Source organism: Mauremys mutica, chromosome 10, assembly GCF_020497125.1.
Source record: "Mauremys mutica isolate MM-2020 ecotype Southern chromosome 10, ASM2049712v1, whole genome shotgun sequence".
NCBI lineage: Eukaryota > Metazoa > Chordata > Testudines > Geoemydidae > Mauremys > Mauremys mutica.
The window spans coordinates 13,849,736-13,862,255 of record NC_059081.1 but is presented as its reverse complement, the minus strand read 5'-3'; the positions used below and the strand labels follow the sequence as shown (position 1 = coordinate 13,862,255).

At 37.3% G+C, this 12,520-nt stretch overlaps 2 long non-coding RNA genes across 5 annotated transcripts in view; one reads left to right on the top strand and one right to left on the bottom strand.

Moving 5' to 3' along the window:
* Window positions 1–12,520, bottom strand: part of LOC123378289 — a 33,485-nt gene that overhangs the window by 1,637 nt on the left and 19,328 nt on the right. For both annotated transcript variants that reach the window (XR_006582546.1, XR_006582545.1), the window contains exon 4: window positions 2,904–2,943. This is a non-coding gene — a long non-coding RNA (uncharacterized LOC123378289). The remainder of the gene's footprint in view (window positions 1–2,903; window positions 2,944–12,520) is intronic.
* Window positions 1–12,520, top strand: part of LOC123378288 — a 156,493-nt gene that overhangs the window by 140,631 nt on the left and 3,342 nt on the right. For all 3 annotated transcript variants that reach the window (XR_006582544.1, XR_006582543.1, XR_006582542.1), the window contains exon 3: window positions 8,586–8,710. This is a non-coding gene — a long non-coding RNA (uncharacterized LOC123378288). The remainder of the gene's footprint in view (window positions 1–8,585; window positions 8,711–12,520) is intronic.

Genomic DNA, 12,520 nt, shown 5'->3' with positions numbered 1-12,520 from the left:
ACTTTCCACAACAGAGTGAGTGAAAAATCCATAGAGAATAAAACTAGTGATCCCTTTGAGCAAAGATACAAATTTACCTAGATACGTCAACCACGCAGATTTATGGGACAAGGAGTTTTTCACCCAGAAGAAAAAAAGCTTTCCTGTCAGTCATCTATAGAAAACTGAAAATAAAGCTCTCCGTTATTTTCATGTATTAAGAATTACAGGAAAGTTGGGTTAGGGTTTGGTTTTTTTAAAAGCTTTCTTATGGCCATGGAATAGTTTCTTCATGGATGTATAAGAAACACTTGTGTTGTACTGCTATTAGTGGTATGATTTGTTAGTGTACTTTTATGTATGGAGTGTCTGCATCTGGTAAGGTCTACAACTGTAGCTCCTTGACAGTGCCAGATGTTGTGAAGATAAAATACCTTCTGGGTGAGGAACTGGCTGGATTCAGGATCTGTGATAGGTGTTCTTAATACGGTTTAAAAAGGCATCTGTCTTCAAATAATTTCAACATCTTACTCTTCTATTTACTGTTTTGCCAGATCATTTTGTTTCCATGGAAATATATTAGGGTCCCTGTTAACGTGATTTTTAAACTGCAACTTAAGTTCTCCCAGCCTTTTGTTCTGATGCTGTTACTTTAATGAAAAGAAAGGAAACTTGGTAAGGGACTTATATCAATTTAATCAGATTGACCAAAATGAGCAAAGATACGTTCAACAGATATTTTTAATCCAAGTTAGATATGAATATGAATATATTCAAGATTCATTCAAAATATTATTGTATAAAAAGATGAGCAAGACTGATAGAAGGCAGAAGGATAGCAGCACTGCTTCACTATCATACCCCATAACTCATTACATTGTTGACCTCTTAAAATAGTAATGATACTTGACCCTTATTAGTATTTCTGGGCAATATATGAGCTTGAGTTTCCTGGGGTGAAAACTAATGCTTTAGACCACCCTTTAGACCACCATTCTATCTAGTTATAGTACATATTAATGTTATTCTTGGGTCATTTAACTTACTCTCAGCGAAGAGTGGAGAATAGTGTTAAGCTGTAAATCAACTCTCTTCTGGAATGGATTTGTGCCATAACAGATCATCTTGAGAATTCCAGTCTTGTTTGACCATGGTAAAGAGATTATGGTATGTAAAATTCTGCTAAACTTAGCTTGTTTCATTTTTGTACTTCTCTGCTTGTCTGTCTAGCTATGAATGGTTAAGACCTGTTATGGTGGACAATGCATTGAAATGGGAATATTGCTATAATAAAACCCTTAGGGCTAAAACTTTATCCATATGTGGTTAAACTCTGCATTCCTCCTAAATATGAACTACAACAGCAAGGAAAATATTAAACAAGCACATAGATACCGAGCATCTAATTTTAATTGCCAAAAGAGAATCAAAACATCATTAAAAAGATCCGCTAACAAATTTGTTTTTGTTTGCAAGGTTACTCTATGTTGTGAATATTCACACCAATAGGAACAGTTTTAAATTACCAATGACTTAGCCCGTTAAACTAAAGTCAATACTGCATACTCTAGAGATGTTAAGAAAAAAAAGCTAATGTATTCTTTTTAAAATTATCCTAGTAACTGATTGTAAAATCATAGATACTTTTTTCACATATTTCTGGCAAATAAAAAATATTTACCTTCCACTTCCTAGAAAAGATTTACAGGTATGTCCCTAGTCTGTTTTGCAGATGTGCCTTCATGAATTTAACAGTAATATATACTGTCATCATGGCTGTCTTCAAATCTTTGAAATCACGTTTGTTTTTTTACAATATATATTTTATTGGATGTCTAGTAGATATGCATGTATATTTGGCATTTGCGTGTGGGCATGTGTGTTTAATACATGTATTTAGCTCTTAAATACTATGATGATGAGTGATCAAGAAATGCCTAAGATAGATATATTTTGTGCATGTACATACAGTTTGTAAATGTATATCTCCTCAAATAGACAGATGCAGAAAGAAAAGTGGAGAGACATCTGCAAATTAACAAATCGTCTATCTTTAAGGTCATTCACAAATTAGTTTTGCAGAATAAGGTAGAATAAAAATGTAATTCTGATGAGCATTTGTTCAGGCTATTTACCATATACAATTTTGTAACATAAGTAGACACAGGAATTTTTACACAGCTTATTCCTTATATTATTACTATGCTTTCACAACTCGGTGTAGATGTTCCATTCTGAATAGTGCCCTTTGCTTGATATTTGTGGTATTTTAATCAAAGTTTTAAGTGGCTATGATGTAAGTAGTTTAGTATTCCAATAAAGGGAAAAATATTCAAAATTGAAAACTGTGTTAAAAAAGGAAACCTTTTAAATTCCTTTTCCCCGTGCCAAAAAAGAGTGTTGTGTGTATTTCACCTGTAGTGCTATTGTTTCAATGACTGATTGTAATTTAACTTTTTCATTTAATATCACAATCTGCTGAAGAAACCTAAATATTCTTAACATTTTATTAGATTTATATAATGTTTGTTGATTATTTGAAATTAAAGTTCTTTTCCTTTGTGTTATGAGGATGAAATACTTCTGAGTTGAGATTTACTCAAATATATTTTGAAATGTACACATATTGCTAACTTTATGGCTTTACATTGGTAGCTTTATTGAGCAAAAAACTGCATTTGCTCTTTTAAAGGTTATTAACTCTTCTACTGGCCTTGAATTGTTTTTAGAGTTTCTTTTTCTTTGTTTGTTAATTACTTTTTCCCAACAAAAACCAAAAGTTTATAAATATAATATACTTTTGAACTAAATCCAAATAAGTTTTTTTATGCAATTCAGATTATTAAACCTCCACCAACACTTAAACTGTAACTTTGCCTATTTTTGTAAAAGTCCTACAATTTGCTCTAAGAAAATTAACTTACTGCAAATAATCAGTACATTTTCTTTTCACTTTTCAGCAGTCTAAAATGACAAAAAGCAATGGAAAAAAACTGAGATTATGCAAAGCATGAAATCTTAACTTTGTATTTGTAATGCTTTAAAGAAAACTGAAAGCTGAATTTGGAATTAGCCACTTTAACTCTAGACAATTTGATATCATTTTTGTTTTAACATAAACCAGCACTACATTCTTCTTGATATATCTTTTTAAACAATTTCAAAGGAAGTTTCAAGAACTTTAGACTGTAATCCTTATGTGGTATCTGAAAGCCATCCACTATATGTATAATAATAAATTAATATAATTAAAATATTTCATATATAAGGTTTATTAGATCTTTATAAATACATTCTGCAGGGTGAAACTCCAGTAGACTGCATGTGAGACTACAGGCCAAATTTCCTCCTGGCATAACTCCACCAAAGTCAATAGTTACATCAGAAGAGAATTTGCTCATTCATCTTTGTGCCCATGTTGTTTTAACTGCACAATAACATTATGTATGGTGTTCATTGGTTTGTTATGTAGAGTCAATTTCAAGATTGCAGTTAATCTTGTAGTAAAATATATCTTGTTTCTGCTCTTTCCCTGTATCCATACTCTCATTATTGGGCCCGGTTTACATCAAGCTAAATTCCCATGTGACCCAATGTACAATCAGGCTTAGGACAGCATATCCAATACACCCTTTAGTCTCAGATTAAGTAATTAAAGCACTGAAAATGAATTTCACATCCAAAATCATGCAGTTTGTCCTTTTTTTATATCTAAACCCCTAAGCATATGTCATTCTGGGATCATACTAAGTATAGGAAGAACTACCACTATAATCATAATTAGAACATATTAACCATTTTAGGTGCTTATATACCCCAGTGATGGTGTAAGAACCTAGAGAGAATAGAATTTGAAATCTCGATACTGTGAGGACTGTTATTGCTGTTTTTGCAGGTTCACCAGCTCCACCTCAGAGCAAAGGGGAATTTCAGGTCAGAGCAAAGGGAAACAGATCCTACATGCATTTTACATACATGCAAAGATATACAGAGAGGGTGTCTTTTTACATCCTCAGTGAGATGTTTGCCCTTATCCAAATGCACTTTGTGTAAGAACCTGTTCACATGGCTTAGACTGTTATGCTGGTGATGTTAAATTTTCTTTGTAACTCTGAAGATTGAAAGCTATACATCAGGATACAAGAGCATTTTTTTTCTTTCTGTGGTCAGATATTGGATGGTACTGAGATAGCTATTCAATTAGCAGCTTAATATTTGGAATAGCTTGAACTTTTTACCGAATTATTCAGATACATTCATCTTAGATGTACTGTACCACATGCAGTCCTTTGGTCCATAATGCATATAAGTAATATTGTGTTATTCATTCAGGGTATAACATGGGTAAAACAAAGATGAAATAATTTTAAATCTGATGTGGGACTTATATATCCCATCATATTTTGGCTAATGTCCACTTCTAGAACTAGGATAAATAAACATATAGGTATTTATTTTGCAAGGTAATAGTAAAATTTTTGAAAACAGGCATCTAGGTTGTACATGAAAAAATAGGCACAGACAGATATTTGTGCGTGGGTAACAAGCTGCTTTTTACACAGCTTCGTATGTGATTAAATTCACTGTGCTGGAATTTAGGCTGAGCAATAGACCTAGAAGACAGAAAAAAATGTTTAGATGGAATCATTTGAGTACTTGGACTTTATGCAGGTGAAGTGCAAAGGCCAGTGCAGGGTGGTGTACTGCAGTCCTGCTATACCCACAGCCCACTTGTGTAGTGTATTATGGCCATTGGGGCCACGTAAACAATGATCTCATAATCCCCTCACCCTCATACAAATGAGTGTCTAGATCCCCTCCACCGTGCACAAGGGGCAAAGCGCAGCCAAACGCAGAGCCTAATTAGTTTGGAGGGCCTTGAGCTGGCCCTCTGCACCAGGGTGAATTTCATCCATTGGGCACAATTACCTTTTTTTCACCTATGTTTGAATGTTTGTGCATTAGGCACCTGTTTTTCAAAATCTGACCCTTCATAGAATGTTTACTTCTCTTTTATCGCTACTGATCTGAAACATCAAACCCCAGATGAGAGTTTGAAACAGTAACAGAAAAAATGAAGTAATATTCAATTAGAATGGTGTAGATATATCCGAAGATGAATAGAAAGAGAGAGAGAGAGAGAGAGAGCCTATGAATGTTCTAAGGGAAATCTGTTTAAACAAACTAATAGAAAGAAACACACTTTAAATAAACCTTAAACTTTTCTTATATAGTGTGAAAGTTAATAGTGCCAACATCATCGTTAGAACTAGTATGAATACATTTAATATATAGAAGCCTATAGAGTTTCCAAGCTGGAAGTTATATCTTGCACCATGAGATGTGTAAATATATTTTCATCAATAGATCCACAAGTATTCATTGAAAATATGTTTGAACTGTCCTAGCAAAATTTATGAATATATCACCTCAAATGTAGTAAAATAAAACATTTACCTTTGTGTCTCTTCCTGAAATTGACAAAATAATGGGAGGCACTTTTTTCAGACTTTAGTGAGCATTTTTAGTTTAGGAAAAAATAGAGTTGGGAAATGTTCTATATAAGCTATTCGCTGCCATTAACAAAATGGCTTTTTGAAGCTATATAGAGCTTCTGTATAATTATAAGACTAGAAGATACAGTGCATTTTTAGACAGAATCATTTGACTACATGTCTGAACATGAAAGCTTGCAATTTGCATTGGGATTTGTGGTTATTTTAAGATAAAATACAGCATCTTTTACAAAGATGGTTTAATTTGCTGCCTGCATAATACATTAATTTTATCCATCATTTTTAATAATATGTGGCACAAACCTAGAAATATAGTAAGAATAAAGTAAATTACATGTATATGGAGCTGTACATCAAAGTTTGTAATGAAAACATATATACCATGATATAGAATGAATTATTACTGTATAACTCACCATTCATAGAAATATTCAGGCATAGAAGTTAAAACAATGGAAATGTTACAATAAGAAAGTGTGGAGGTTAATGAAGGTAAAGAAGCAAAGGTATGAAGAGATATTAAAAGCATTATGGGAACTGGTATGTCAGCACAGGAAGGAGGGTTTCATCTGCCCAAACTGAAACTTCGAATCCTGACATCCTTGAATTTATGGAAATTTTTGATCCAGATCCAAACATTGTGATTTGTTCTTGTCTCTATCAAAATGGGTTTTTCAAGGCAACTGAACTATAATTCCCATGCGGCGCCATGGCAGCATTCCCAAATAAAAATATTTCAATTTTGGGGTGTTTGTTTTTGGATAACTAAATCAGATTTTTTCATGGATCCCACATACTTTTTGCAATAAATAAAGTTTACTCAAAACCCCTGTTTTCTGTTGAGAGTTTTGTCAGAAAAAATTCTGCCAACAAAATTTCAGCTTCATACCCCCAACCCCCGAACCTAACACCCTCAGAGTGTTCTGAACTTTTTGGCTCGGGGCGAGCCGTATTTCTTTTTGTAATAGATGGGGAATTGGTTGAGCAGACGGAGGTATGATGTAGATTGTGCCCACATAAAAAGTTTTCATACTCTGACCCCACATCCAACCACCCACAATGGGTTCCTTTCAGATGTGTCTCAAAATCAGCTTTTCCCAATAATGCTTCATGGGGGCACAACAGCCTGGGTAAAGTAGCTTCTGGCTCTTCTGGCATCTGAGAAGAACCAATTGCAAGAGAATAAGAACAGGCTGTCCTGGACAGCTCATCGAAGAAGCCAGCTCATGACCTCAGTCAAGTGCTGGTGAACCTCTTGGAGTGTCATGATGTAGGCAGAGCACCTTTGTTTTATATAATATCAGAGGGGTAGCCATGTTAGGCTGGATCTGTAAAAGCAACAAAGAGTCCTGTGGCACCTTATAGACTAACAGACATATTGGAGCATGAGCTTTTGTGGATGAATATCCATTTTGTCGGATGCATGTGCTTTGTTTTATATAGGTTGATTGAGTTCAGTCATCACAGTGCTGAACTTGGTTTAAGAACCTAGATGCCAGGTAGATATAGCTGCCCAACTCTGCTATCTAGATATTTAAAATGACTTCCGATGTGTAAGCAGGAATAATGTTTCTGACTGTGGAACCTCTCACAACAGCTGGTGTGAAGGAAATACTTTGTTTTCCTGTCGTATAGAATCACAAGACAGCTTAATGCATTCATACCACAAGGGCTTGTATTCAGCACCCCCAGCTTAAAAAGGGCTGCAGTTCTGTGTCAATAATAATATTTCACATTTTAGAGACAGTAACTCTTCTTCATAACATACCTGTGCATCGGGTATTATCCCTATTCGACAAGAATGAAGAAACTGAGGCAGAGAGGTGAAACAACTGGGCCTCGGCCACAGTGGGAATCCATACAAGAGTCACTAGAGGAGCCCGATATCCTACAACCTAGGCCTGTGCACAGAATGGTAGATCGCACCTCTCTATTCCGTGCTATTATGTAGCAACCTTGTTTACTATCATCTATTTGCAGTGTTTATCTTAGAATCATTAGGTTTGAACAATTGAAGTTATCCCCTTTTCTCTGCAGTGCAAAAGCAATGACAAAAATAGATCAATATTAGGTCAACTGTTTGAGAACAATCTCATCTCTGGATGTAAAAACAGTTCTTATGTCTTGATAGCATAAAGTTAGTCAGGTTTTTGTTCAGAAAACATTATAGACATAAACGCCGACTCCCTGGGTGCTCCAGGGCTGGAGCACTGCTGGAAAAAAATTAGTGGGTGCTCAGCACCCACCGGCAGCCCTGCTGATCAGCTCCTCCTCCTCCCTCCCAGCGCCTCCCACCCGCCACAATCACCTGTTCAGCAGCGTTCAGGAGGCACTGGGGGGAGGGGGAGGAGTGGAGGCAGAAGGAGGCAGGGGGAGGGGTGTAATGGGGTGGAGTGGGGACAGGGCCTGGAGTGGGAATGGGGGTTGAGCACCCCCCGGGAACTGGGGAAGTCAGTGCCTCTGATTGTAGGGGAGTTTTCCTGGCACTAAACAGAGAGTAAATTATTTGAGCTTAAGTCTGGCAATATGCCTTTCTCTACAGACCACCATGACACTAGGCTTTGAGCTGCTTACATTTTTTGCTGTCAAATATTTTTCTTCCCCTTCAGAGTGTGATTCTATAAACAGTGACAACTATGTTCTTCGTAGCTTTAAGTATAAGAAATTATTTCTGAGAGTGACTAGGTGTCTAGAGCTGATTGTATTAGAAAGGCAGTTCATCTGGCAGCACAATGCCACCAATTAGACTAGGAAGCTGCCTCAGTTTCATACTGTTTTCCATATCACTCTGTATACAGTTCACTGAAAGGAGTGTCTTGGTGCATTGAATGTTCTCCATGTGGCTTTGTTATCCGACTGATTTCTTACTCTAATTCTGTATTTTCCCAATGGAATAAAATAAAAATATATGGTACCACAATAATTGATGTAGGCAGGGATTTTGCTGCATTGTCATGTATTATGACTATATTTGCTCTGTGCATGCAACTTATTCTAATATTAGAATTTAAAAAGGAAGGAAAGAAAGAGATAGGGAGAAGACAATCATCTATTTTAACCATTTTCCTACTTCCTTGTTTTCCTCCATAGATTCAAAGCCTAGAAACCAAGATGGAAACCTATCAATGTCACCTGAATGGCAGTATGGATAACAGCTAGACCCCCAGAAATGGATATTCCACTAACATCAAAGGAGTATTGAGAATCTGTACCAGGTATGTTCAGCATCACATAAAGGACACACCAGCTTAGTGCACCTGGTAAATTCCACATCACTGAAATTGTCAAAGAGCTGGATAAACCAGAAAGACTGATAACTCATGTGGGACTTTTTGTAAAATTTGAACAGAACTCCTGTGGGAGCAGTTATAATTTACCAACTGGATTTTTGGAGGGACTGACAGTATTTGTTTATGCTAGAAAGAAGCCTTAGCCACAAAATTCAGACATGGATATGGATCCAAGCATCTCCCAAGTTCAGGATCCATGGTTGGGGGGGGGAGGGATAGCTCAGTGGTTTGCACATTGGCCTGCTAAACCCAGGGTTGAGAGTTCAATCCTTGAGGAGGCCACTTAGGGATCTGGGGCAAAAATTGGTCCTGCTAGTGAAGGCAGGGTACTGGACTCAATGACCTTTCAAGATCCCTTCCAGTTCTAGGAGATTGGTATATCTCCAATTATAAAAAAAAAAATTAAAAAAGGAGTGTTTAGCATGTAGGATTTGGTGTGGGTCCATCTCTGGTTAAAGCTAGGCATGATTCAGGCTTCTCTATACAACCAATCCTCTCTCTTGACTTTCAACATCTTTAACATTCCTGTACTGTAGTTCTCCTGAAGTGTGTGTAACAAATTGTTTGGAGGTTTAGTAATGACAAATGTCCACTAGAAATAGGCTAAGACCATCAAACTCATTTTAACTTTTGCTCTAGATTTAAACTCAGATTTTCAAAACTGAGAAAACAGGTCATAACTTACCTTCCTGTAAGAGTGGAAAAGAATGCCAATTTGTACAGAATACATATATATTGCATATGACTCTATTTGATACCAAGATAGAGCAGAGCTGGCTGGAAAACTGAAATAATTTTTTCATGAAAGTTATTGTAACATTTTCTTTTTACTAAGTATTCTGAATTCTCTTCTTATCTCAAGAAGTGAATAAATCTGAAACATGAGCTGTCAATCCTAGCCAACTACTTTTGTAGTGAAAGAAAGAAAGAAAGAAAGAAAGAAAAGGTTTTGCAAGTACATTTACTACTCATGAACATTGCCAGATTAACAAACATAGAGGGAAGGATGTTGTCTGTTTACTTCCAAAACAGATTTAACACTAGCAATAGTATTGCAACTCTCCTTGCAGTGCATAAGGGAGTCTGAAGGAGTTACGCCCAGGGTATAGCTGTCTCCAAGCCCATTCACACCTAGGCCTCTCTGCTGATACTGCTGGTGCCTAATTTGGTTGTAGTTTTTGTAACCTGGAAACCTGTCTGCTAAGAATTGGAGACAGAACACCAGGCAGACTGTGGATTTCACATGAGCCACACAACAGTCATAATATAGTAACAACATGACAGACCTGGAATAGATTCAAACCAACAACCAAGAAGCAAACAGCTCCATTCTCTGATTAACTATTCTTTGAGTCATCCAATCCAGTGGACAGCCTCTTTCTATATTTTTTCCCCTGTGTAATAAAGAACAGCAAGAAAACCCCAAATCCAAACACTCTTGAATTTTCAGGAGCTCAGAATCCAGATTTAGATCTGAATTTTGCAGTTCAGTCCCACCCTTTCTGTAAGAAATACTATTTGAGAGATCATAACATTCATTAAAAAATTCTGCTGCTTGTTTTCAGTATAGTTCAGTCTAGGAAACACACATTTCCATCTGTTTGACTTGAATTAATTGGTTGTATGATGAGCAAAAGCTACCTGTGTAGCCTTCAGCAGCAGTTTATAGATAGTTGGGGATTGTTAGAGATTATTTGCTTCGTGTGAAAGACAATAAGCTGAAAGACTTCATTGCAGAATATATTGTTGTTGTTTATTATGAGCTAAAGGAGATCTTGGAAATTGTTCCACACACGTTAACCTTCTAAAGATGTTTAAATTGCAAAATCATGGAAAATAAGCTTTATGTATGTGACTCTTGGTGTGAATTAAGAATCTGAGGAACAATAATACTCAAATGAGGACAAATAAATATGGCAATGGGGATTCCATGCAAGACACATGTATGAGACCTCTAGTGCGGAACAAGCATCTCATGACCATTAGAGATCTTAGAACATGAGAACATTTCTCTCACAGGTTCCAGCCAGTCTGATTGTTTGACCGCTCAGAAGAATGAAATGCTCTGTTTATTCACAGAATAGCTATGTCACAGGGTAGGTCTACACTTCAACCTCAGTGTAGTTCCCAGTTTGAGGAGACATACCCATGCCAGCTCTGATCAAGCTAGCGCACCAAAAATGGAGTGTAGCCATTGCAGTGCAAGTAGTGCCAAGAGCCAAGTATGGTGCCTAGTGTCTCTGATGGGTACAAATTCAGGGTGACTAGCACCACCTGCAACTCATGCCAGGGCAGCTACATTCTGTTTTTAGTGAGCAGACTCGGTCAGAGCTAGTTGCGGGTATGTCTCCTCAAGTTGGGAATTTCACCCCCACCTTGAAGTGTAGACATACCCACAGGCAGCAGCCTGGAACATTTCCCCACAAATCCCTGCCAAAGATTTTAACCCTGATTTGGAAGCACTCCCTCATAGGTTGATTGGTTCAGTGAATGTATATCCCTATTCAGACCATGGCATCTCTTCTTTGCAGCCTCAGCAGCTTGTTGTGTAGTTCCAGCTGTAATGTAGACACTGGATGCTGAATTTAGACCATGAAATCATTTCCTATAGGCCATCAAGCAGACATCAGATGGCAACAAGAGCTGGTCAGAAAATGGGGATGGGGAAATGTGGATATTTGTTTTAGAGCTGATCGAGCCAAAAGAAAAAGAAGTCATGAAAATGTTGTTGACCATTTTTCCTGATTTTTCATCAAAATTTGACCTGTCAGAGCAATGAACTCCATTACCTGCAAATAAATGCCGAATCTGGCAAGAGGGACCCCGTGCCCAGAAGTGAAGATGACAGGGACAGATGACCTATTTTCTGGGAAAGGAGGAAGATTTTTTCTATACATTAATTCCACCCTCCCCATACCAGTGTATTTAAGTCCTGTGGCTTGTGGGGGAGGCAGCTAACAGTGGAGCTGAGTGACTCATTCACAATGAATAAATGGTCTGACTAATTTAACTTGTTTTTCTTCTCATGCTTATTCCATGAACAGATCACCATTTCCTCAGCTTTATTCATTATTTGGATTTATCCTGCAGGTTTGGTGTTGGCTTTTTTTTTTTAAACTCTCTTCAAATTTATTTTACTCTGTGGTTTGATTGTGAACTACTTGCTGAGAGTTCAAAAATGGAGCTGGGTTCTAGCTCAATTATGTCTGGTCAGATTAGTCAGGGATGCCAGCGCTACTGAAAGGAAAACAAGTGCTGAGGGGATATTAGTGTGCATATTTTTTTGCTGTATCCACAGATTTTAATGCCAAAACGGACCATGATCTCCTGTGGAACACAGGCCATAGAATTTCATCCAGATACTCCTGTATGGAGCCCAATAATTTTTGGTTGCCTAAAGCGTATCTAAATCAATCTATATCATATCTGCCCAACTCTGGCTAACAACAACGTGTGTGGAGAGCATATGTGGGATGACATCACCTAGGGAAGCACTAGGCTTTAGCCCTCACAAAAAATATAGTGGGAAAAAGAGAAATCCAGGAGAATGTTTAGGGCTGGATTAGGACAAGATCCTTAGGATCCAGACTGCACAGTTAGAGAGACCTAGACATCACGGTGAGTCAGAGGCAGAGCATCAGGTAGTGGTGCATTGTACAGTTGTGTGGTACCGGCAGCTGCCTGCTGGGGTGGTCTGAGCTGTGCTGCTTCACTTGGCAAGAAGATCAAGGGCTC